Source organism: Prionailurus bengalensis, chromosome D1, assembly GCF_016509475.1.
Source record: "Prionailurus bengalensis isolate Pbe53 chromosome D1, Fcat_Pben_1.1_paternal_pri, whole genome shotgun sequence".
NCBI classification, from domain to species: Eukaryota; Metazoa; Chordata; class Mammalia; order Carnivora; family Felidae; genus Prionailurus; species Prionailurus bengalensis.
Genome location: NC_057346.1, coordinates 112,908,335 through 112,934,891, shown reverse-complemented (window position 1 = coordinate 112,934,891; position 26,557 = coordinate 112,908,335). Strand labels below are relative to the sequence as shown.

Sequence of the window (26,557 nt, the reverse complement as noted above, 5' to 3'; positions counted from 1 at the left end):
GCTGCTGGCCAGCCAATAGATGCGCTGCCCCTGGACCGGGTGCCCACTCATGGGTCAGTCAGGCTGCCACAGTACAAAGCATGCCGTGCTTTCCCAAGCTGGGGAGGGAATGGCTGTCCAGCATGGAGGGGCTGTGAGTGGCACTCACCATGCCTCCCATACAACATGCAGTACACCCCACACCCAACTCAAGCCTCAGGCTTTGATGCTCATCCCCGGGGTCGTGGCAGTGGGGCTCAGGGGCTCATCCTCCAGCCCTCCAACCTCCACATCTCTGCTAACCCTCGGGCCACCTGGAGTCCACCTGGGGGTCCCCTCCTCCCTGGAGCCTCCTTCACGGGTCTCATCGGCTTCCACACACCCCTCCCCCAGGACCAGGCACAATTCGGACTCACCCTGAATCTCCCACTCTGTCCCTGTCAGCCAGCTGCTCAGTTCACACCCAGCACCGGCCGTGACTGGCTGTCCGGCCATTTCTTGGTGTTCAGTGTCCCCCATCAATGTGGCAGTATCCTGAGCCTCACAAGGCTGCCGTGAGGATGGGAAGAGAAAGGCTCTCTTGTGAGCGAGCTCCGTAAATGGTTCCGGAGGCACCCCCTGCTTATTCCACACGCAGACCCCACTCACCCTGCCCAGACCCACCCAGTCAGCCGGTCTGGGGAGAGGACCCCGGGTTCCACGTTTCTCCAAAGCTCCCCAGCTGGCGCTGAGATCCGCACACAGTGGCGGCTGTAAGCAAAGCCCCCTTAGGTGCCACACTGCACCTGACACCAGGCTGGGTGCCCACGGGGACCGGTGTCACCCAGAAGCCACCCTTGATTAACCGGGAACTTGGGGAGACCGCTGCCCAGCCTCCGACCACCCTGCACCTCAGACCAAAGTGAGTCGCCGTATCGTGTGTATGTTATCCTCTGCTTCCATACGGAGCACATGGGCATCCAAGGCGAGGAAGATGAGTTACTGAGCGGGTGCCCTGTGCTGAGCATTCTGAGCAGACACAGTTTCAGCCGACTCGCCTCGTCATGTTCAGACATATGTTCTAAGCTAATTGGATCTGGGGCTGGACTTGGCGGGCTCCACCATGCTCCATCAGCGCTAATGGAGTTAAGGGGCTTGGAGGGACAGGATGTTGACAACACCCCTTGGCAACGGACGTGCTCCTCCCTGCTGTCCCCTCCCCCAGGCCAATTCCCATCACACAGACCCCTCCCGTGGTATCTCCTTGGTTCTGTTCAGGTTCTCTGGATGTCTCACAAAGCAGGCATGGGCCACACTTGACCCCACATCCCGTCTCCATCTGCTCTGTGCTCTGAGCCCTCCCCAGTTAGCTCTCTGGCTGGCAGGAAAGGCCAGGCCTGGCCAGGGAGCTCTCCCCACTCCCTGACTGGCTGCTCCCAGAGAGAGGCAGGGCTGACCTTTGTGAGCATCTGGGGCAGACATTCCAGCCTCTCCCACCTTAGCCTGAGAGATGGTTTTAGGACCATCTCTACAAAAACCATCTCTGTACTAGAGATTAAATGGACGCCCAGAGAGGTCAAGTGGCTTCCCAGGGTCACACAGCTGAGAGATGGGAGGGCAGGAATTGAAGCTGGTTCCTTCTGCCTTTATACCCTGCGTGCTGCCCTGGGCACTGGTCAAGTTTTCCCTCAATTAGTGGAAAAACTACATTGGGGTTATGGTATCGGTTAGAATTAGAAATGACACTAAAAATAAAGCCCAAGCAACCCTAATGTAATGCAGAGTTCTTCAGATAGAAAGGTGACCTCTTTGAGGAAGACAACAGGCTTTTCCTCACTTACTGGAATAAACAACCATGTTTGTGGCTTTATTTCAGTGGCCACAGAAGCTTTTCTTCCCATGCCCTCCAAAAAAAGAGAATTGATTTCCCCACTGTGTACCCCCCAACCAGGTCCTCGTGGATGACTCCTCTGTGGGAAGGAAGCATCACAGGCCTGCTGACCCTGTGGCACCTTTTGCCTCTGGTTGAGCATGTTCTGTCGTCCCCAGTTCTGTCCCCACTTACATCCCTGAGATGGCCTAATGCAACAGGTGCATGTTGAATGGCTGAGAAAAGCTGGAGTTTTGAGGGTCCCCTAGATATGGTGGGCTCTGTGGCAAGGAGCACCCCCCCCCCGGGTTCACAGAGGGGCACAGGAAACCAGCAGACTGCCCCTGGGCCCATCCTGGCCACCATGGGCAGCCCAGGCCTGCAGCCTCCCATCCCCATAAAAACAGCACGTGAGCCAGGCCTATGGGCCTCAGTGTTCCTGCCCATCCCAGCCAGGCCTGGCGGAGTCCCAGGCTCTCTCTAGCTCTCCACTGGCCACTGGTGCAGACAGCCTGAAGGGTGGGGGAGTAAGTGACTTTTGTTCGAGCCCGGTTGACCACCGCCAAGGAACTGTCCTTGGTCCTGGCAGAACTGGGGCTCCCTCCTCTCCCATTAGGAGCCCCTATTGGCTTGCGCGGCACAGGAGTGGGTTAATTTTACTTTGCAGGTGGACAGTGGATGTGGGTGAGTGTTCTGGAGGCCACGAGGTCTGTGAAACTCAGGGGGGACTCGGAGAGGGCCTGCTGGTGGCTTCGTGGGCTTCTGGCCCTTTTCGGGGTGCAGGCTGCCTTGTACCCCCTTGTGTTGAGGGGTATCCAAGCACAAAGGGAAGCCTCGTCCCCGTCGGCCCTGTTTATTAACCTGCTATTTATGAACAGCCAGAAGGGGAGGAGCTGGTCTGCGAAGACCTCAGCCGTGACCTCCACAGCTGGCTCTTCTCTGGGCTGTTGTCAACTCAGCTCTGCCAGCAGATGAGTTTCTGTGGCTGCTGTGACAGAGGACCACATATGTAGCGGCTTCAAACAACACACATGTGTTACCTTGGAGTTCTGGAAGTTACAGGTCCAGAACGGGGCTCAAGGGGCTAGAATCAAGGCATCAGCAGGGCTGTGTTCCTCCTGAAAGCTCCATTCCTGGCCCTCACCTTCTAGAGACGCCCTGGCTTGTGGCCCCAGCCCCTACTTCCAGCGTCATGCCTCCCTCTCTGACTCTGAGTCTCTCCTTTTGAGAGAAAGGGCTCTGTGGTCACAGTGAGCCCACCTGGATCATCTAGGATCGCTGGCTATCAGCACCCTTTACTCAGTCACACCTGCCCTGTAAGTCACACAGTCACGGGCACCAGGGATCAGGATGTGGACGTCTTTGGGGCCTCCTTGTACTGACCTGCAGAGGGCAGGGTCTGGGGGTACCTGTGGTCCTGGGATCCAGTACCGACCCTGGAGATGCTGCCGGGGCCTGAGCTCTCCCAGCAACTGAGTCAAATCTCGATGAGGCATTTCACCTCTCTGAGCCTCAGGGCCCTGGGAAACGCCAGGGTTGCTGGGTCTCAGGAGAGGTGATGTGTGGAGGGAACCATCAGCACAGCTGGCACGCAGTAGGTTTCCCCAAGGATTGCTCTCCTGTCCCCAAATGCCTCCCGCAGAAACCCAGCGTCCACCCTCCCCTTGGCTCCAGCTCCCACCCACCATACCGGGCATTTGCCCATGCTGTCCCTCTGTCTGGTGTGCCCTCTCCTCCTTCCCCAGTGCTGAGGCACCCCCCCCCACCCCTCTTTCCAGGACAGGCTTCTCCGCTCTGTGTTCTGTGCCCCTCCCCCTCCCCCAGCATTTACCACCAAGTGCACGTGGCTGTTTCCCGTGGCAGCATGGTGGTCCGTGTCCTTCAACATGTCCCCGCTTGGGCACAACGCCGGCCCAGGGAGGCTCATGGAAAATGTGTAGGATGCAGGTTGATGTCAGAGGGTCCTGGGGCAGGGGGCAGGCTGGGCCGACGGGGAACCATGTTGCACTTTGAAGTCCTCTGACCTTTGCAGACAACCTTGGGGTCCCCTCTGCCTGGCACGGTCTGGGCCTTAAGTTTTCACCGAGAGAGCCAGGTGCCCAGGTGTGAGCCTTCGCCCATAGGACACGAGGGCTCCCCAAGACAGTGCCCACCTCACAGGACCATCTCTGGTCGTGGCCACACAGCACTATTTTAAGGCCTGGCCCAGGCTGACACACAGCTCAGCAGCCCACCAGTAGAAGTGTGTCCATACCGACGGCTGGCCAGTCTCCAGGCCGTGAGCAGGGCCAGTCACGTTTGAGTTTACAGCCCCAGGCCCAGTACTGAGGCCGCACACCGTAGGTGCTCCGTACAAACAGGCCTCCTCCCTCCAGGCCCCTGCTCGGGGGCGGTTTCCTGTCGCTGCACACGGGCCCGGGTCTGTCTGGGCCTCCTTTAGCTAAGAGGCCTTTACACCCTGGCCCCAGCCTTGGACACACAAAGGCACTGGGCCCCGCCCTTCTGTCCCCTCCAGGCCCATGCTGGCAGCCACAGATTCTGGTGGGGGCCACCCTGAGGCCGGGCCCCAGCGCCCGCCCCATCCCAGAGACCACGCCCCAGGAGCATCCCGTCCATTTTGGCAAGAAGCCCTACCTTTGCTTTTCCTAGTGGACCCGCGCTTGTCACTTAGACGCTCAGTCACACACAATGAGTTCTCTTGCTGGGCATGATGCTCTCGACAGCTGTGATGGGTCCAGCACAGCCAGCACAGAGCAGGCGTGGGCTGGGGTGACGTCCAGACCCCCAGGTCCCCACACACCAGGAATCAGGTGGGCGCGCAGGTTTGAAAAGAATCTAACTTGACAAGTGAGGGTATTCAGGTAAACGCTCGCCCGCGTTCACGTTCACCCTCGCCTGCCTTCAGGCTCACACTCACCTGTACTCAGGGGCAGATAGGAGAGTCACCCATCCTGTGTCAAGGCAAGCAAAGGGCTGAGAATCACCACAGCTTCCCAAGGATCTAAACCATCACCAATGAGGGATGTTCTCATGGAAAGAACAGACGTTTCCATCTAAGAAGAAAGCTTAGTTACCTCTGAGCTGCACCAGGATCCTCCCGCTGGTTCCTGTGATTGCCCCGTGTCGCGTAAAAGTTTGTGACCCCCTCAGTTGCCTTCAAGCACAAGGCCACCCCTTGTGTGTGGCTGATGAGTGATGGTGTGCGAAATGAAGGCTCCAGCCCCGACCCTTCCTGGGCCCTCCGGTAATGGCCGCCCCACATCTCCCTCTGTCACCTTCACTGTGGACGCATGGCCATCCACCCTGCCCCTGTTTGGTCTCCAGAGTCTGGGAGAGTCCGGGGGGCCCGGGGACGACGTAGTCCGGGCTGGGCGAGTCCCCCGTTCACTGCCAAGGAGGATGGAGGTGTCCTACCTGACACCTCACGTTCTGTGCCAATGACCTCACCATCCTCAGGGGAGCAGGGGGGTGTCCTTCCTGAAAACTGCTTCACGTGCACGAGAATACAAGTTCAAAAGCAGTACGGATTCCTGCTTCCTTGGGGAGGCAGGAGTCCTGCTTTCTGCAGCCTGTTTGTAATTCTGAGAAGAACAAGCAGGCGGAGGGAGGCAGAGCCTGTGGGGTGAGCAGGGAGTCCTGGGGCGTCAGCCTGCCCAGGCCCGAATCCCACCCTGGCCAGGTGCCATGCACCTGTGCGCATCTAGTCCCCTGGGTGTCATCGAAGACCTGACATGATGCCGTACTCACCGTGTGTGTGTTTGCTCGGGCTGCCGCCTGCAAAGTCAGGCTGCAGGACGACAAGGTGTCACAGCCTGAGGGGCTTACACATTTATCCTCTCCCGGTCCCGGAGGCCGGGGACCCAAGGTCCGGGCGTGGGCGGGGCTGGGGCCTCCCGAGGGCTCTCTCCTTGTGTACAGACGGCCATCCTCTCCCTGTGTCCTCACGGGGCCGTCCCTCCATGCGTGTCTGTGTCCTGACCCCCTCTTCTTAGAAGGACCCTGGTCACCCTGGGATCAGAGCCCACCCCAGTAGCCCCATTGTAATTGAACTGTTTTTTCAAAGCCCCCATCTGCAAATACAGAGCCCTTGTGAGGTGCTGGGGGTCAGGTTTCAACATGTGACTTTCCAGGAACACAACTCAGCTCATAACTGTGTGCTGGGCACCGTTCAGGTCACGTCCTGGCCTTGACACCCACCCCCCTCCACAGCCCTGGCAGGTGCACCTGTTGCAGTAAAACCCCAGCAGCTGCCCCCCTCTGACTTCTTGTCATCAGATTCCCAGACCGGACCTTCTCTCCCTCTTTACATCTGCTCGCTCTGCTTCCACCTGGAGGGGCCGGTCCTGAACCCCCCTCCACGTGGCCTTCCCCACAGCACCCCGAGTACGTTCACTGTCCTAATGACCTCATCCATTTATGTCCTAGGGCATCCCCTCCAGCCCTCCCCCATCCCTGCCCCCAGCCTGGACGCTCCAGTGTGGTTACAACTGGACCCGCGGGAAGAATCGTGAGCCCAGCTGGAGCTCGGGGCTCCAATACACTAACAGCGTGTGCTTTCTTTCAACCCCCGCTGACGGGCACCTGGCATGTGACTGTCTGCCCTGCACCTGCCCGCGGGCCAGGCACAGCTCGAGGCTCAGCCCCGATGGTTGAGGAAAGATGTGCCCTGCATCTCTCCTCCTGGTCTGGGTCTTTGCCGGGGGCAGGGACAGCACCCTGGTGACACAGGCCGTGCGGTGGCCCCAGCTGCATCTTGGGTGGCCACCAAAGAGCTTTGGGGTGTGGTTTGTGAAGAGAGCACTCTGGGAGATGGAATGTTCCGGAGCAGAGAGGTGATGATCTAGTGGCTCGTGGACACGGGCAGGTCGCCAAGGGGAGCTGGGCCCCGGAGCCTCATCACTGTACTCACAGGCTACCGCCACACGCTGTGGGCATTGGTCAGGGCCCCTTGGAGGCCGCGAGCGGCCAGGGCAGGGGACCAGCTGGGCTGCAGGGGGATCACAACAGGGAGAGGAGCCGTGGGCTCTGTTTTCTGCATGCTGGGTGCCGTTCCATCCGACGGGCAGGAACCCAGGGGCCAGGGTCTGCTGCCCTGTGGATGTCCTGGGTGTCGGGGTAGCGGCTGCCGCATCCGTCCGTGTCTGTGCTCTGAGCACAGCTGCCCCACGCCTTTACCTGGCTGTATTCTGAAAAACAGCCTGTATGCCTTTGGCCCCCGTTTATGGTGAATCTGAGGCTCTGGGAGACTGTGTGACAACCCCCCCCCCCTTCCCCGCAAGCCCCAGAAGTGCTTCCCTGGGCTCTGAGCCAGCCCCGGGGACTCCCAGCCTGCCATGGGCAGGCAGGTAGGCAGCTGGCCACCGTGGTCTCCCCCTGAAGACCAGCGGGCAGGACTATGCTGCCAGCAACACAGGCCGCCAAGGTGCCCTCACTCAGCACATTTAGATTCCTCCTTCCCGTGTTCCTTGATATGCTGGAACCTTTTCCACCCGAGCCCGGAGCTTTGGGGACCAGAACAGTACCAACAGCCTCACTCTCCTGACTGGCAGGGCAGGGATTTTGAGTATCCTGGAGGCTTCTGGGCCCCGCAGGGTCACATCAGTGCCTCGGTTTCCCAGACTGAAGGAAGAGGGTCCTTGGCGGTGCGGTATGGGGACAGGGGTGGGCAGGGGGGACACTCACTGCTCACACTTGCCCCTGGGAAGGAAGGAGGGGGGGGCTTGGGGCCGAGGCCTCTGCATGAGAGGTGCAGGCCCAGCGTCCTCGGGCCCCCACCATTCCCGCAGGGTATCTTGGGACCATCATTGTTCGCTCGAGGGGCCGGCATTCACTGGGGATGTGGGGCCCACGGGCTGTGTCCCGGGGTGACTGGCAGGAGAGCAAGACCTACAGGGACCGTGGCTCACAAAGGCGTTGTCAGGGAGCACCACAGAGCCTCGCAGCAGCCCTGGGCATCCCCGTCGCATCACTGGGGAAACTGAGGCTATTGGAGGTCTTGGCCCCTCATTCAAGCTGCTGCTGAGGGAAAAGCTAGGGCTGGGAGTATGGGTCCTTGGCTCCTAGGCCACCACTTCTCCCGCAGGCCACCGTCTTCCCAGGTGGGCCGGGCTCGGCACTGGACTTGCCAGAAGTCACCGTGCAGCACTTAGACCAGCAAAGGGCCCCAGGGGTGCTGAGGGGCAGACCGGCTCTTGGTGGGCGTGAACGGCTCAGGCTCACCGCTCCTCAGGTGCATTTTCCAGAACCCGCCCCCCGGGATGCTCGGCCACACATCTGCATTCACGAGCTGGGGGAGCGCAGTGTCCCTCGCTGGCTCTCAGCGGCCCGGTGCTCTGCTGATTCGGTCCACAGTCACCAGGCGCTGACACAGGCCAGGCTGCGTGCAGCAAAGCCTCGGGGACTTGCCGTCGGTGCACAGATACAGACGTCAGGCCCAGCTCCCAGGAGCCCGCGGGAACTCAGAGTTCCTTTGCTCTCCCCAGCCGCGTCCCCGGACCTCTCTGCCCATCACCCAACCACCCGCTGAGCACCCCAGAGCACATGGCAGGGAATGCTGTGCAGCCCCAGAATCTCTGCCCTTCCTCGACCTCGAACCCGCCCCCCATGCGTGCGTCTGTTTATTTGTATACCGTAACATGTCCTCACGTGATAAAACTCGGCATCAGAGGCCCCGCACTCCCCGCCCGGGGTAGGGGGACCGGGTCTGCTAACGAGTCAGGGAAGGGCACAGAGACCCTTCAAGCCAGGCCCCCCACAACCGTGAGCAGAGGAACGACGGGCAGAAGTCCCGCCGGAGTGTAAACATGTGAACATGGAAGGAGCCAGGGGCCAAGAGCCAAAGTTGCATCAAGTCAACCTGTTCTCCTGCCTCCAAAGACCCCCACACCCCTTGTGTGCCTCCCAGTGTGGGGAGCTAGGATTTGACGGCCTAGGACATCAGCTCCCTAGCAGGATGCGTGTGGAGGGCCGAGGCATTCCTACAAGGCCAGAATGGCCTGGGACCAGTACAGAAGCCCCCACAGAAAAGCCCCAGACAAAACGTGTGGGGGAGACTGGTCAGCTGGGGTAAACTGAGGCAGGGTCTAGTGGGATTGGGTAGGGTGCCCCCATAAGCACTATGGGCTGTGGGGTCATGGGCTCCAGAGGGCCTGAGTTCGCCATCAGTGCCAAGGTGGTGGGGGCCGGTGGGGGCCCAACTGCAGCTGGGCCCCGGCCCAAGGAGACCAGACTTGCCAAAATTTGGAAATCCTGGCTGGGACTAGAGGCACAAGATAGGGTGGAGCTTTGGGCCCAGAAATGTGGTTTTGCTGGCGGCGAGAGAGAGCCTGGGGTCGCGGGGTCAGACCCAGGCAGGATGCAGAGACAGGGCTCTAACGGGGATGCCCTGAGATGTCAGCCTAGGCATGGAATGGGGTGGGGAGTGCCGTCAGCGAGCCCCCACTGCCCCCGAATCCCCGGGGTTAGAAGCACTTTGCAGACGCTGAGACAGAACGCAGAATGGTCTTTCTTGAACTGCTGTGTGGGGCGTAGGGCGGGAGCGGCAATGCTCGGTTTCCCGCCCTGCCCCAAGGAGCAGGGGGAGCCTGCAGGGGACATGGATCCAGACACTGTCTCCCAGAACTTTGAACCTGGATCCAGTCCATACTGGAAGGGCCGTTGAGAGGCGTTCTCGCGTCCCAGTCCCACTCACTCAGACTGTCTTCATCCCGGAGCCACTTTGCCCCCACGTGGGGCGTCCCTTCCGGTGGCGTCTGTGATGTGGCGTAATGATGTCTTTTTTTTCAAACAACTTGACTGAGGTATAATCGACATACAATAAACTTCACACAGTTAAGTTGTACAATACTATACGTTTTGACGCACGTGTCCCCTCGTGAAACCATCACCAGGTTCAAGATGACGCATCCATCGCCCCAAAGGTTTCCTGAGTTCCCGTGACCCCCACCTCCGGCTCTCCCCACCCCCGTTTCCTTAGCAACCATTCCTCAGCTTCCTGCTACTCCTGTAGTTTGCATTTTCAGGAGCTTTACATAAACGGGGAATCATACCGTCTGGGCTCTTTTTTTTTTTGGTTTGGTTCCTTTGACTCAGAGTCATTGCTTTGAGATTTGCGTATACGGATCGTTCCTCTGTATTTACGAGTGACGCTCCATGGCTTGGCTGGGCCACAGTTTGCTTAACCAGTCGCCCGCTGATGGGCATTGGACGGAACCCACTTCCGGGTGCTGCAGAAACGCGCTGCAAATTGTTTGCACTCAAGTCTCTGTGTGGACGTATGCGTTTGTTTCTCTTGGATAAATACTCAGAAGGGGAATGGCTGGGTCACATGGTAGATAAAGAAATGTGTAACTTTTTTAAGTTTACTTTTGAGACAGAGACAGAGACAGAGACAGTGTGAGCATGGGCAGGGGAGGGGCAGAGAAAGAGGGAGAGACACAGAACTCGAAGCGGGCTCCAGGCTCCGTGCTGTCAGGACAGATCCCGATGCAGGGCTCAAACCCGCAAACTGTGAGATCATGACCTGAGCCGGAGCCGGACGCTCAACCAACTGAGCCACCCAGGCACCCCTAAATGTGTAACTTTTTAACAAACTGCAAACAGGTCTTCCAAAGCAGCTGCACCGGTTGGCATTCCCCCGGCGGTGTGGTCCAGCTTTCCACTGTCATCGGTTCCACAGGTGCGCAGTGATGTGTCCTTGGGGTTCTAATCTGCGTCTCTCTTATGACTCAGGATGTTGAGTATCTATCCATGTGCTTATTGGCCGCCAGCACATCTTCGCCAGAGAAGCCAGAACTAGAACGTTGCGGGGAACACACGGGGTGGGGGAGGCGTCTCTTGTCCTCCCCTCTCTTCGTCCCCCCCACCCCCACCTCCTGACAGCTCCAAAAGGGGAACTACATTTGAGGTCCTGGAGGCGACTGAGCACGGAGCACTGCTTTCTGGGGTGTCTCCCGGTGCCGTCCGGCCCTTCGGCTGAGGGAGGCCCTGCAGCGCTCCCTCTTGAGCGGTGGGCCGGCTGTAGTGACCCGGATGGAGGCCGCACAGCCTGAAGGCTTCCAGCAGAGCTCAGAGACACGCAGGTGCAGGCTGCTCGGGGCCCCTTTCAGGGTAAAGCCTCCATGGGGAGCGTGGTGGTGGAACAGCGGTCCCGGTCCCCAGAAGCAGACCTGGCGTGTCCTTGACCACAGCTCCTAAAGGAAGCCAGGCAGCACCCTTCCCGGGGTCAGGGCCACCTGGGGTGGTGCTGGGGCCCAAAGTTCTGCCATTAGGAATAAAATAATGTTTGTTAAGTCCTCGTCAAGGACAGGAGCGCTGAGCCCCTCGCAAACCCCGGCCAGATCTAAAAGAGGGAAGGGCTTCAAAGGGCCAGGGGCGCTGCGGCTCAGCACAGCTACCCACGGAATCCGTTTTCATGCAGGCCTTTTCAAGGCCGGCGACAGAAGTCCCCCTCAGCATTCAGGGGAGCCACAGGACGCTGCCACTTTTATAGGTCAGAAAACAGTGAGGCAGCGGCGGCCGTCAGGGCCCACCCGACAGCCGAGTTTAAGTAGCAGGTCACGCGCCGCGCCGGTGATGGCACATTTAGGGGTGGGTCCCCGGATGCAGGCTGGATGCAGGGGTCCCGGGGCGCAGGTCTCCACTTCCCCCCCTCGTTCACGGGCCCCCTTTCCCGGCGCGGCAGGTCGTACCCGCCCACCTGCGGCCCTCACACCCACCCGCACCCTCGCACACCCTCCCGCTCCGATGACCGGGGACCACCTGCGCCGGAGACCCGGCCGGAGAACCCAGGCGGGGTCCTGATTGGCCTGGCTTGGGTCACATGACCTTTCTTAAACCAATCACTGTGGCCTGGGGAACGGGAAGCTCCGACTGGCCAGGGCTGGGCCACGTGGGCGCAACCCCTGCCTGGAGAGGGCGTGTCCTCGTGGCTGGGGAAACCGGAAGCTCCGTGGGGGCCACGTGAGCAGAGAAGCCCTGCCCTCGGCGGGCAGCGTAGGCGGAGAGGCCGGCGGTCGGAAGCGGGGAGACACACCGCACGGGACACGGGGGTCCTGCCTTCCCTGCTGGGGGTCTCTCTGCAGGTCAGCCCACCGGCCGCCCCAGGGCACGGGAGGGGGGACCTGGCGAGCGCTGCCCCCCCGAGCCAGAGGGCGGGCCCCCTGGGGGCCCGGTGCGTCCGAGCAGCCGTTGCCGGCGGTGGCTCGCCGTCACAGGTCACCAGCTGGGGTGGGGTGGCGGGGGCCGCGTCCCCACGGGGAGGAGGGGGGCGGGGCTCTCCGGTGGGGCGGCTGCAGGAACGGGTCTCAGAGGCCACACCTGGCGGGCTCCGTGCTGCCCTTACCCCGCTGCTTCCCTGCAGAAGGGGACAGGCCAGGGGGAGGCGCCGGCCGGGTCACCCTCCAGAGGGAGCAGTGGCCATACTCCACGGTGCGCTGGCTTTGGGGCGATTCACACGCTTTCTCTCCAGCCCGAGGTTCTCCCCGTAATGAGAAGCTCCCCGGCTCCACGGAGCTCTGGATTCCAGCCGCCCCCGAGAACCCATTAAGCGCCTTCTTCAGGATCGCCTTTAGTGTTTTTCTCTGAGTTATTAAGCTGAGGAGTTCCCTGCAAGGAGCTTTCGGGGACACAAGGGAGAGGGAAGGCAGTTCGGTTCTCTGTGTGTCTTTCATGGCACTGCCTTTTCCTGACTCCTCTCCCGAAGCTCAGGGCCAGGGGATTTTCAGAGAGGGAGTCGGATCCGCCCTGGGGCTGGAGACAGCTTCTCCTCCGGAAGGATCCCCCCTCGAGCCTCCCCAGATGCATGCCTCCCGGTAAGGTGGAAAAAAGCAGCAGCTGCGGAGGAAGCTGATTTCTAGATTCCTCCTGGTGGGAGTTCTCCTCGGATCCCTGAGCAGAAACCATGCCAGCCAGGATGGGTGTCATCCTCTAGCCACCTGCCCCTGGCCTCACAGCCCTCGGTGCATGGGCCCCCAGCCTTCAGTTCCCCAGAAACTGACTACCTGGACCCAGCTCGCTGCTAGTCTCGACTCACCGCCCACTCTTTGGTGGCCTGTCTCCGTGTCACAGTGTTTTGGTGTGAATACTCTGGTTCATTTGGAGGATCTGGAGCCTCCCTGCCATCCCCACGGAGGACACGGGGCTTAGCACCCGTCCTGTCGGCTCAGGCTGCCATAGCAGAGCACCACAGACCACGTGGCTTCAGCAACAGAGTCATTTGCTCAGAGTCCTGGAGGCTGGAAGGGCTGGTTTCCTCCAAGGCATCTCTCCCTGGCTTGCAAATGACCTTCTCCCTGCGTGGGGGCACCCCTGCTGTCTTTCTAGACTCTCAGTTTCCTCTTCTCGTGAGGACACGTGAGGCTGTTAGGGTGGGCCCTCCCCCAAATACAGTCAGGTGCAGAGGTGCTGAGGGTAGGGCTTCAACTTGGTTTCAGTGGGGCAGGGGGCAGGGTGGGGACACACCATCCGACCCATGACAGCAGCCCAATAAAAGATGATGCTGTGGACCATTTTCATCAGTTACAGCCAAGAGTGTTTGATGCGGGGTGGGAGGGCAGCACTCCTTGATGATGTTAGTGGTACTCAGCAGCTACCGAGAAAGTTCCAGAAGCATCCTGCCATCAAGGAAGGAAAATGGTACATCTGGCCAACCAAGGAACCAAGCACCACCACGTGGGGTTTCTTTGATCGTGTTCGGCAGATGTGGGGCAGAGTAGAGAGGCATGTTTCTGTCCAGGTAATTAAGGAGGGACTTCAAAAGCTTCAGAAGCTGGAGGCTTTCTGTTCAATTATTCAGACTGATGCATCCAAAGGTCTCTGAACAGGAAATAGGGAAGAGATTGCTAAGTAGTTATGATGAAGAGTAAATGAATTACTTGTCAGTGGTGCGCATGTGATCTCGGAGCACCGTGTGAGCTCGTGTCTCGCCAGGTGCGTGCTGTCCGTGAACGCTGGTGCGGGAGGGGTGGGTGGGAAAGGAGGCCCAGTCTCTCGGGAACGCCAGTCATTTCTTCCTTTTCCAAGATCGGTGGCCACCTGTGTCTTTGTCAGGCGTGATTACACACTTCAGCGTGAGTCTGAGAGTCTTGGCATTCAGGCCGTGGGGGCCACCCCCCCCCCCGGGCACCTGAGTGAATAGTCACTGTCCTGGGACGCCGTTGCGTCTCCACTCCCATTTGGGGTCAGCACCCGTGAGAAGCAAGGTAGTGTGGATTAAAAGCAGGGCAGTTTGAGATTGTCTCAGTAAGAGTAGTGCCCCCAAATGGATGATGGTGGAAATTTCAGGAGGGGTCATAGGACTTATTGTGGTACTTCTCATTACTTTTGTTTATGTTTGAGATTTCCCATAAAAAAAGAAACTTAAAATTATATATAAAAAAAAAAATGCCTCCTTCTGTTCATGGCCGTGATGGGAAAACAGAGCCTGGACTTGCCTTCCACAGGAAACGACCAAAACTCACACAAAATGTGTGAAACGAGGCCTTGTTTTGACCGTGAGAGATGCAAACACACAAGACAAGCCCTACGACTGCCCCGGCGTCCCGCGCTGAGTGTCCGAGAGCGAGAAGCCCGGCACAGGCTGGAAGGATACTCAGGTAGGGGTGGGACTGAGAGCCCAGGGGCCCACGGCAGCCACCGTTTGCAGAACAGAGTGCCAGAGAGGAAGTAGCTGCACGGAGGGAGTCAGGAAAGCTCCGACCAGCACACTCATGGGTGAAAAGCCAGAGAAAGCATCACCCAAAGGGTTCGAGAACGGTGTCTGGAGCTCACGCGAGATAAAGAGGCAGGGCCTCTTCCTACCCACCAAACTGGAAGAAGAAAAAAAAAAACGGAAAATTCATGCAGCATTGGGAAGGTACTCAGGAGGGTCCTGCCTTCACACTGGAGAGTAATCAGCCCTAAACTAATCATGTCTCTGTTCTCACCTGACAAATCTTAAAACCGAGACCTGAAACATCAGACCCTTTCCAGGTCACTTAGCTGCACCCAAAACAAAACTCAGGAATATTTATAAGAACACAAAAATATTCAGCACCCCAGCAAAGTGGAATTTGCAGTGTGTGGCATCCACTCAGAAATTCCCAGGTGTGCAAAGAAGCAGAAAACACAACCCATAGGAGAAAAATCAATTGGTCAAAGCTGACCAGGGATTGACACAGTTGTTAGAATTAGTAGAGAAGGATATTAAAGAATCATTATAACTATATTCCATAGGATAATAGTGACAGGGGAAAAAATTAAAATTCTCTGCACTGTACACTTAAAAATGATTAAGATGGCAAATTTTATGTTGTATTTCCCCACAGTTAAATTTTTTTTTAATTTTAAAACTCAATTTAAACTTCCAGAGATGAAAACTACAATGTCTGAAATGAAAACTACACAGCATGGGATTAACGGCAGATGAGACATTGCAGAAGGAAAGGACAGTGAACGCAAAGAAGTAATGCTAGAAACTGTCCCAAGGGTGACACAGAGAGAAAAAGGAACCATCATTTTTAAGGAAATAAAACAATAGAGCATCAGTGCACTATGGGTCGGCTTCATGTCAGTATAAGTTCCTGGAGTGGAGGTGCTCATGTGGGGAGAAAGACAGAAAAAATATTTAAATAACGATAAAAATGTTTCACAACTGCAAGTGAACTGTGAACTCACGGATTGAGCAAACTCAAGACCCCCTGGGGAAAAAAGTCCACCAACACACATAGTTTTCCAATTGCTCAAAACCAGTGACAAAGATAAAAATCTTTAAAAAGCCAGCAGAGTGGGGAAAGATGCATCCCCTACAAAGAACAAAGACAAGAATGACAGCAGATCCAGCATTAGAAACAGTGCAAGTGAGAAGTCACAGAGATGCGTCTTGAAAGTACTAACGGAGGAGGAAAACAGAGCTACTTCAAAAACAAAGGTAAAACAAAGACTTCTAAAAAACGCAAAGGCTAAAAGGCTTCATCACTGGCGGGCTGCACTTTGAGAAACATCGAACGAAGGACTTCCTTCAGGTACAAGGAGAATGACACTGGATGGAAATACTCAGAGGAAGGAAGGCACCAGAAATGGCAACAGCAAGACTATGTAAAGAAATGTGCTTACTATTTAAATCCCTTTAAAAGTCATTGGCTTAAAAAAATTTTTTAAGAAATAAAAGTCATTGGCTTTAAACAGAAATAATAACAATGTAGTTTGGGGCTTATGACACAGGGAAAGGTAATATGTAGGGCAACTGCTAAAGTAACCAAACAAAAAATTATAGCTAATAAGGTGACACAGGAGATAAAATGGAATCATAAAAATATTCAGCCCAAAAGAAGGTAGGAAAAGAGGGAAAGAAAGGGAGACAAAATACATATAGGGCAAATAAAAAATAGAAGATTGAAGTTAAACCTAACCGTATCAATAATCACATTAAACGTAAATGGTGCAAACACGCCCCAGTTAAAAGGCAGAATTATCAGGTTAGAAGACAAGCAGGACGCCTCCAAGGGGCACACCTTAACTATTAAGACACAGGTATGTTAAAAAGCAAGAGTGTGGTAAGGCTATACCAAAAGAAAAGAAAGCCAAAAGAAAACTTTCGTGGGCATATTAGCATCAAAGTAGGTTTCATAATAAAGGATGTTAACAGAATACCTTAAACTTATGAGTAAGGAACACAATGATTTGGGGTGACACCTAAATCCTCACTGCTGATGTGAGACGAATTTTTGAGTGGGTAAAGGTCATCCCTAAGGTGACCTGCCTGCTTTGCAGGATGCCTGGAAGTCCCATTCTGCCTGTTCCCCCTTCGATTACGGAAAGGATAGACAAGTGCACATGTAAAAAATGAGGTTGGGAAGGTCCTTGCTTCCTATAAGTAAGTGCCTTAACTGTGAAGGCTTTTTGGACCTGAGGTTGGCAACTCCCACAGCACCCCACCTCAAAAAAAAAAAAAATGTTAGCAGAGTTTAAGAATGTAATTTCGTAATGATAAAAGAGTCCATTCTGTAGAAGGACATAAGAACCATAAACATGTACGCATCTCATAACAGAGCTTCAAAATACATGAAGCAAAAATTGGTAGACCTGTAAAGAGAAATAGATCCTCAATTATAATCAGCTATTTCAATAGCCAATAGAGCAAGTACACAGAAAATCAGTAAGGATGTAGGAAATTGGAACAACGCTCTCAACCAATTTGGCCTAATTGACATCTATAGAACTCTGTGCTTTCTTTTCGAAAGCACTTGGAACAGTCCTCGAGATAAACCATATTCTGGGTCGTAAAACAGGTGTCAATAAACTCAAAAGTATTCAAGTCATACAAATTTGTTCCCTAGTAGAATTGTATCAGGAACCGATAAGAGAGAGATCTCAGGAAAACCCCCCAAATGCTTATAAACTAAATAATGCTGCTCTAAATAATTCATGGGTCAAAGTAAGAATCAAATGGGAAATTAGGTAGTATTTGAGTTGAATGAAAATGAAAACACAACCCACCAACGTGTGTAGGGCACCACAAAAGTAGTCCTTAAGGGAAATTTATAGGACTGAATGCCTCCATTAGAAAAGAAAGTGCTCAAATCAACGACCTCAGCTTCCACTCAGAAGCTAGAAGAAAAAGAGCAAAGTAAACCCAACATAAGGAGAAAAAGGGAATAGTGAAGGTCACAGCAATCGATGAAATAGAAAATAGAACAATAATAGGGGATATAATGACACCTAAAGCCGATTCTTTGAAAACAGCAGTAAAATTGATAAACTTCTAGCCAAGCTTCTCCGGGAATAAAAGGGGGGTGTGGCAGGCACAACCTCCCATAGCAGAAGCGAGAGCCAGGACATCGCTACCAATCCTTTCCCCAGCAGATTCCCTTTGTGCTCTGTCAGAAACCAGTTCACATATGCACGCAGGTCTGGTTCTGAGCTCTCTCTTCTGTTCCATCATCGACTGTCTTGATTACTGTGTCTTCATAATAAGTCTTGAAATAGATCGGGTCAGTCCTCCAGTTTTGTTCTTCTTTTTCAAAAACTTTTTGGGGGCTCCTGGATGGCTCAGTTGGTTGAACACCCAACTCTTGATTTCAGCTCAGGTCATGATCCCGCGGTTGTGGGATCGAGCCCCCCCCCATCAGGCTCCACATGTAGCATCGAGCCTGCTTAAGATTCTTTCTCTCGGGGCCCTCGGGTGGCTCAACCAGTTAAGCGGCTGACTCTTGGTTCAGCTCAGGTCACGACCTCATGGTTTGTGAGTTCGAGCCCCGCATCAGGCTCTACACTGACAACCCAGAGACAGCTTGGCAGCTTGGGATTCTCTCTCCCTCTCCCCCTCCCCCACTCGTGTTCTCTCTGAATAAATAAACTTTAAAAAAATCAAAGATTCTCTCTCTCTCTCTCTCTCTCTCTCTCTCTCTCTCTGCCCCCTCCCCCTTTCACACATGCTCTCTCTCTAAAATAAATAAATACATAAAATGTTTACAAAATACCTTTTGGCCGTCCAAGGGAGCTTGCGTTTCCATATGAATTTAGCAGTCAGCTTGTCATTTTCTATAAAGAGCCTGCCGGGATCACACTGAGCCCGTCCACTGAGGAGCATGGACTGCTGGACCCAGCCATCACGGAGCATCTGCTGCAAAGCCACAGCGAATCTCTCCATTGCGTTGGCTCGTCCGCGTCTCTCAACAGTGTTTTGAGGTTTCCCGTGTACAGGTGTCCCCAGTCTTTTGCCAAATTTATCCCTAACTTTTTCATCCTTTTTCAAGATATTGTAAAGGTATTTAGATTTTTCTGCTCATGGCGGTCTGTTGCTGTTACGCAGAATTACAAGGGAGTGGGGGCAGTGGTCTCCACGAGGATGCTGTCCGTTCCAGTCCATCCACTTGGTGGGCAACCCCGGCATGGGAGTGGCCCAAGGACAGCCATTCTGCCTCAAGGCTCTTTCTCTGTCACACCTGTCTGTTGTTTGGGCAGCAGTGGGGTGGGCAAGGGGCGCTCTCTTCCATTTTGGGGAGACGTTGAGCTGGCACGTCTTTTCCAGAGGAAACTCATCACTTCCTACTAAGGCACTAAATGCCAGTACCCTTTGCTCCCGCCTCTGCACTTCCGGGACTGTCCCCTACAGTTCTGCTGGCCCAGGTGGAAGCTCATGGAAACCACCCACGCAGCCCCAGGAGGGCATTAGTCCAATAAGACACAGAGTGTCCACGCAGGGCTGTGCAGTGGAGCTGTTGCAAAGACGAGGCGGCTCTGGTGTCCTGCTAGGGGACGACTGCCAAGCAAATGGCTTTAAGCGAAAAGAGCCACAAACAGAGCAGCGGCCAAACGCATTACTCTCGGCGTAAGAAAAAGGTGCCGTGTGCGGGAGCTCTTACTTTGTGCTCACCTTTTCTGTGAACTTAAGACTGATTTAAAGGAGCACCTGGGTGGCTCGGTCGGCTAAGCGTCCCAACTCTCGATCTCGGCTCAGGTCGTGGTCTTGCAGTGGTGTGTAAGTTCGAGCCCCACGTCAGGCTCAGAGCTGGCGGTGCAGAGCCTGCTCGGGGTTCTCTCTCTCCCTGTCTCTCTGCCCCTCCCCTGCCTGCTCTCTCTGTCTCTCTCGCTCTCAAAATAAATGAATAAACTTAAACTGATTTAAAAGATAGAGCCCTTTAAATTTAAGGGAAAAACACGAGAGGGACAGACGCACCGAGGAGGCCAAGTTTGCTGGAGGGGTTGTGTGTCTGTGTCACTGTTTCTTCTCACGTCCGCGAAACCAGGTGCCTCCTGGTTGATCTTGCGTCTCCCTGTTCAGCTCTTTCTCGGGACAGTGGTAGACGAGCCGTGTCCCATTTGGCTCAGTTGCCCCGTGCCTGGCACAGAGCCTCTCTCTCAGCAGATCTTCAGAGGTTTCCAGGGGTCATAGCCGTGGGCTACATTCTTTCTGGAATGTTCTCATGGAGCCACCTCGCATCCCTCGAGGGGGGCACTGAGACATCCACCTGTTACAGATGAGGCGACCAAGGCACAGGGAGGGTGAGTCATTTGGTTAAGGTTGTGCAGCTGAAGGTGGAGGGCTGGGATTTGCACCCAGGCCGTCCAGCTCGAGGCTGAGCCCTGAACGCCGGCCCAGCCAGCATCTCCGTGGCGGTGACAGGCACCCACTGTGCGGGGCTGGGCACGTGTACAGGGCGAGCCTGATGCCGGCTCACGGGGGGAGCCCGTGGCACCGAGCCGCCAGCCCAGGTGTGCGGTGAGGAGTCTACACTTGGCGGACAGCCGCGCCCCCACAGTGACTTCCAGAGGGAGTGGACCCAGGGTTCCCGTCCCGTGTTCGCCCTGTTCCAGGTGGCATTTCGGTTTCTTTGCTTAAAAGACGAAGGATAGTCAGACTTTCTGGTGGCATTTATTCTCCACTGGCATTTAAGATATTCGCCAAGACTGTCATTTTGAAGGGGGAAAACGTTCAAATAGTAGCAGTGACTCAGACCGGGACTCGGCCCCCTCGTCTGGCTCGGCCCCCTCGGAGTCGCTGGGGATCTCAGCACCGGGGGGGGGGCCCTCTGCTCCAGGAGAGCCAGGCCGAGTGGGGCCTTCTGCTTGTCTTTAGGGGCTATGAGAGCGAGGTGGCCAAGCGCGGGGTCTCGGGGGGCGTGAGCGTGAAAACCGTGAGCCTGCCCTCACCCTCAGTACTACTGGCCCGGCCTCTCTGTGTAGAGCTTGAGGGGCCTCCTGGCACCACGTCCGGCCTCGAAGCCAGGGCTGCTAACTGGACCCCGGGCTCCTTCGTCTCTCCGCCATGGAACATCCTTCCAGAAGTATCCACGTGGAGCCCCTAGGCTCTCAGCCTCTCCTTTCAGGCTTAGCAGCAGGGACTTCAGGGTGGACGGGCCTGGGTTTAACCCTTACCTGGAGACTTACTGCTGTAGGATAGTATGTTTGCGTGCTTTTTGTCTGTAATTCACACAAGCCTGAGACCAGTCGGTGGCTCTGTCCCCAGCCCCAGGGACAGACCTGCCTGCAGGAGGCACTCGGTAAACGGAGAGTGATGAGTAAAGCTTTTGGTGTGATGCCTGGTAATGTAATGAGCCCTTGAGATATGGAAGCTGTTAGGTCCTTATGAGTCATAGCAGCAGGTGCCAAGATGTTTATGGTCGTGGCTTTGTAAAAACATGATCAGGTTCCACATGCGTGTCTATAACGGCTTTATTCATCATTGCCAAAACGTGGAAGCACCCTCGAACAAACTGTGGTCCATCCATTCAATTCAATATTATGCGGCTATAAAAGGAAATGAGCCCGCAAGCCACAGAAAGACCCACGTAAGAGGAACCCACAAATGCATACTGCTTTGTGAAGGAAGCCAATCTGAACGAGCGAGGATCCCAACTATATGACATTCTGGAAAGGGCAAAACCGTGGAGACGGTAAAAAGATCCGTGGTTGTCAGGGCGGGGGTGGCGGGGGGAGAGGGCTGGACAGGTGGAGCACGGGGGGGTTTTAGGGCAGTGAAACTATCGTGTGCCACTGTAATGTCGGATACATGGCAAAACCTATAGAAAGTACGTGAAGCGTGAGCCCTGTGGGCTTCAGTTCATGAGAACATAATCAGGATTGGCTCATCACCTGTGGCAAACGTTAACACACCAGTCAGCGCAAGGTGTGAATAATAGGGAAGGGATGTGTGGGAATTTGCCGTAGTATCTGCTCAATTTTTCTGTCTGTAAACCTAAAAGTGTTCCAACATAGGAAGTCTCAGAATAAAGTCCGATCGGGCACTAACAGCCGAAGGTCTTACAGCCGAGAGTGGGAGTCTCAGGGAACCCGTCACCCAGAGAGTACGGAAGGGAAGGGGCTCCAGAACCTTCTACGGATCCGCACGGTGGTTACCATGACCTTGGAGCCTGTGTGGGGAGGACTCCCTCCGGATGCCGCCGGGGACGAGGTCCCGGGAAGAGTGTGAGCTGCCCAGAAGCGGCTGGCAGGTCGGGGAGGTGGGTGTCTAATCAGGAGGACGTCACGGGGGGATGGAGACTTGGCGTTTTCTCCTCCCCGTGCACCTGTGGGGAGGCGCCTGTGGACCCGGGACTTCCTGGCACACAAGCACGGGCCACCGCTGTCATCTGCCTCCACCCCAGAGCGGTCATTTTGTGGCTGTCACGCACACCGGGCACTTCCTGCAGCCAGTGGGCAACCTCTCGATGGCCACCCGCGCTGTTTCGGGCTGTCCTTCCCTTGACTCAAGCTACGACGTCCCTACCACACACGGGCTCACAGCCTCTTGTACGGCACGCAGCTCGACACCGTGGCCCCGGTGCCCGTGCCCTGCACTCAGGCTTGCGCGTGTGCCTGAGCTCTGGCCACGGAATGGGAGGGTGGCCTGTTCTAAACCCCCACGAGCCACCTCCGCACCCTCCATCCACCCTGCGCCTGGATGTAGACGAGCCCAAACCCGTAAGCTCCATGTTGAAAAGGGCAGCACCCAGGACCCTGAATCGCCCCCTGGAAGCCAGCCGCCATTTCTCGGGACTTTGCCCGGAAGAGAAGGAACTTCCCGTGGGACTGAGCTCTCATTCCTTAGGGGCATTGGTTCTGGAAGCCTGCTGAAGGAACATAGGGATATATCACACATCCTGACTTTGAACCCCACGTAGCCCACCTAATCACTTGAAACCCAAGAGTGTAGAGGTAAAGGGGACCTTTGAGAGCCCGGGTCAGCCCTCTCGCTTCCCCAGATAGGGGTCTTGTCAAAGATCACAAAGTCATTTATAGAAGGACTAGAGCATCTGGGGTTCTGACCCTGGCTCCCTGCCCCTCACCACCCGTCCCGTGGGCATGACCTCCGCCAACAACGAGTCAGGAGAGGAGTCTGGGCCAGCAGCTGGGAAGGGAACGTATTGTTGGAGACTGTCATGGGCTGAGTTGGGTCCCCAGAATGCATATGCCGGAGTCTTGACCCCTACCAGCTCAGAACGTGATCTGAGGCCATCTGGAGATGGGGCCTCGGAGGAGGTGATTAAGGTAAAGTGAGGTCACTAGGGGAGGGTCCGATCCAGAATGCATGGGGTCCTTGCAGGAAGAGGGGATCGGGACCCCGACACGCACGGAGGGACGGCCCCGTGGGGCCACTGGGAGAGGACGGCCGGCCACACACAAGGAGAGAGGCCTCGGGAGGACCCGGCCCCGCCCACGCCTGGACCTCGGGCTCCGGCCTCCGGGACCGGGAGACAAAGCGTCCTGTGGTGCGAGCCCCGACTATGGGACGGTGTTATGCTGCCAGAGCGAACTCACACAGAGATTGTTGGAACTGAGTCCAAGGAGAGGTCAGATAGACCCCCGCTCACCGTCTGCACGAACACCCTCATGTGTTAGAGAAACGCTGCTTTCCCGCTGGACTGGGCTGGCCCTGCGCATATTACATTACGGGGCGTCCGTTCTCTGGGCACTCCTCCGGGAGAGGACCTTTGGGCCACAGGTTTAATTAACACCCAGGATGAGCCCAAGGTGACCCACTCTCTGCCCAGGCTCAGCCTCTCCCCACGTGGGACCGGGTGGAAAGTAGCAAGCAGCCTTCCGGATGAGAGCCTGGGGGCCGGTGCCGCAGAAATGAGGCATCCCATCCCCTTTGAGAGTTAATCGTTTGCTTTGGGGATTAATTTTTCAGTTGTTGGCTTTGAGTTAAAGCACTCAGTAAATTACTCGTCGTGATGTGGGACATGCATGAGCTAAATGGAGCTATAAATCTCCCAAGCTTGGTGTTAAAGCCTGAGCCTCAACCCACGCTCCCTCCAGGAGGGGCCCACACGTGCTCTCAGCTGGGAGACCGGCCGATCCGTGATGCCTTCTCGGGGCTCCCCTGGGCCACAACCCAGGGCAGACCTCCTGCGGCCTGGCCCGGGCCAGAGAAGCTCCCATCAGGTTCTACTGGATCCCCTCCTCCCTGGAAGGGCCAGCTCACTGCCCCCTTGTCTGTGCGTCTTTCCCGGCCAGAAAGCCCGTGCCCTTGAAAGGCCCTCAGTGTCCCCGTCACTGCCCCGTCTTTGCCCTCCCACCCTCACATATCCTGGTCATGTTATCCTTCAAAACCAGAGTCAAGGCCCGCCTCCTCAAGGACCCCCTGCAGTCTCCCTTTCCTTGGGCTTCCAGTGGCTACCTGTGAGCTCAGAAGCCACGTGGGAGTATCTCGGTGCTCTTCGGGTTTGCATGCTGTCCCCAGGAAAGCACGCAGACCCTGGGAGGGAAGAAGCCCACGCACCCTTGGTACCCCTCCGTGTCTTAGGCTGGGAAGGTGCACAGCATGAGTGTGGTGAGTGGAGGGGGGCAGTCCCTCAGGGTCGCCCCGCCGGCCCCCAGCCTCCAGGCAGCACCGACTCGGGGGCCCCAGGCCAGTGTTCCTATGTGTTCATGCTTTTAGCGGGAGAATTCAGAGTTCCGACACGCCAGGGGTCGGGTGGAAGAGAGAAGGTGACGTGTCCCCAGTAGGGGCCACGTGCCCCTGTGGCTCACAGGTGATGCAGGGACGGAAGGGTCCACGTCTCCACTTTGATGGCACGGGTTCACTTTATCGCATGGTCATAAAACCGAGGCTCTATTCCTGCTGGGCTTTGGGGAGGGTATTGAGTACGGAAGACCCCGAGTCAGTGTAAAGAAATAATAACATATATGGAACCCAAGCAACGGGGCCAAAACCAGGGTCCTTGGTACCCAAATGATAAAGGTGGGGAGAGTTATGCTGTGGAGACACGATTACTATCCTATCACCCAGATGTTTCAGACCAAAGTCAGGTACAATAGCCGGGTGGATTATGAGTCTTCGGGAATGGCATCCACAAATTTAAAACAGGAGGCCATGCCAACCTCCCGCCGCCGACCTGCGTTCTTCAGGGTCGGCCTGGCCAGCCGGTGGGGGTGGGAGAGGCTGAGGATGACCATATGAGTGGGTGTGAACCAGACTCCGCTTAGGGAGCCGAGTGGGGATGTGGGGTCCGTGCACTTGAGAACATCAACGAAGGCAGAGGCAGGCGGCCCCGGGAGGGGAGGGCTGAGCCCCCCCGGGAAGCGAGGCATTTGGAGACACAGTGAATGTCCTCGGAGACCGAGGTCTGGGAGGGTGGGGGCAGGAAGGGGAGCTGGCTTTCGAGGCCTCTCCTCCACCCACCCCAGGCCCTCTGGGACCCTCCCAGACCGCATCACCCTTCCCGGGGTCCTGTGGCGCACGGACTGGTGTCCACACGCATGTGTTTATGGCACTGAGTGGCTGATCCCTCTCTCCTTCGCTGTCCGCAGATGTTCCCCGGGCACCCCCACCCTTCCAGGTCCTGCCTACGACGTCCCTGACCGATGGGGGTGGGTCATGGGGGCACAGGTGCCGGGACTCCCATTGGTAGCCCCTCCAGGGCTCAGGCCGGCGTCCGAGTGCCCGAGTCGACCCAGGTGCCCAGGACAGAAGGAGGTGTGCTTTTCTGCACCTGCTGGGCTTGCCCCGAGGCTCCCTGGAGCCACAGTCTTCCTTGTGGGGCCTCTTTCCCCGGGATTCTCCGGGGCCACGGGTCTCTGCAACACCAGCAAGGCCTCCTCAAATGCTCAGCGCCGTCCCACAGCCACGCTGGGCCCTGGACAGCCGCACAGGGACCCTGCTGCTGGGCTGGGGTCCCTCTCGGGGAGGGGCGATGGAGCAGCCAGCCCAGCCCCGCCCCCCCGACCCCGCAGCCAGGCCACACGGCCCCTCCTAGTGGTGCTTCTGGGAACACACTAGCCCCTCCTAGAACCCCCACCCCGTGCCATTTTGACTAAGGAAGGCCCGAGACCCTCTCACACAGGGAGGGTGGGCCAGAGCAGGTGGCTCCGCGCAGCGGCTCGTGGCCACCACAGGCGGGAGGGACGGGGGGATCCTTAGCCTTTGGCAAACGCTGCCTTTCCGGTCACTGGTGCCCGTTTCTCTACGCCTTGCTGGGTCCTTCCTCTAAACACAGCCAGCATTTCCACCCGTGGCTGCCCGTCGCGTGAGCCTCCACTCGGGCGAGTGATGGCGTGAATGCCGCTGGGGACAGATTATACTCTTGTATCTTCCTATTTGCGATTTTGTGGACCTGTGTTCCGGGGTCTCGGTGGGCAGACGGCCAGTACGGTCTCACGGATACAATCTGCAGGCGCCATCAGGAGGTGGCTGAGGGGTGGATCGGGGCTCCTGTGTCTGCAGACGCATCCCCGCTGGGGTGCCGTCCTGGGCCATCAGGTCCCCAGTGTTAGGCTGTACCCATGAAGGGGGTGCGCACGATGGCGGGCTTGGTGGGAGAAGCCTAAGAAAGTAGCAGTAAGGCGCGGGGCTCCGGCGTTCCCCGGCCACTCCCCCCAGAGCCGCCGTGCCTGCCCCACCTGTGCGTCGAGGCCCGAAACCGCGTCGGGGCCCCTTGAGGGCTCGCTGGTGTGAAATCTGGGCCGAGAAGTTCCGTAAGCCAGACCGTGGCCCCCGACCCCTGCGGGCAGGTGTGGGTGTTAGCACGTCGGGCCGTCTCTTGGTGCACGGATGCACCTGGGGTTTGCTTCCTGGGGCGGCCGCCTCAGAGCGCCACCCACTGTGTGGCTAACACAGAAATTTGTTCTCCCACAGCCTGGAGGCCGGAAGTCCAAAATCAAGGTGTGGGCAGGGCTGTGCTCCCTTGAAGGTGCGAGGGGAGGGTCCTTCCTGCCGCCTTCAGCTTCTGGAGCTCCAGGCGCCCCTGGGCTGGTGGCCGTGTCCCTCCTGGCTCCGCCTCTGTCTTCACACGGCCCCTCCCCTGGAGG

The 26,557-nt window shown here is 56.8% G+C and overlaps 1 protein-coding gene and 1 non-coding gene across 2 annotated transcripts in view; both read left to right on the top strand.

The window, feature by feature from the left end:
- SHANK2 (SH3 and multiple ankyrin repeat domains 2) overlaps nucleotides 1-26,557 on the top strand; it is a 476,763-nt gene that overhangs the window by 386,369 nt on the left and 63,837 nt on the right.
- Nucleotides 16,453-16,602, top strand: LOC122484629. The gene has a single exon (XR_006297669.1). It is a non-coding gene; the product is annotated as a U12 minor spliceosomal RNA (small nuclear RNA).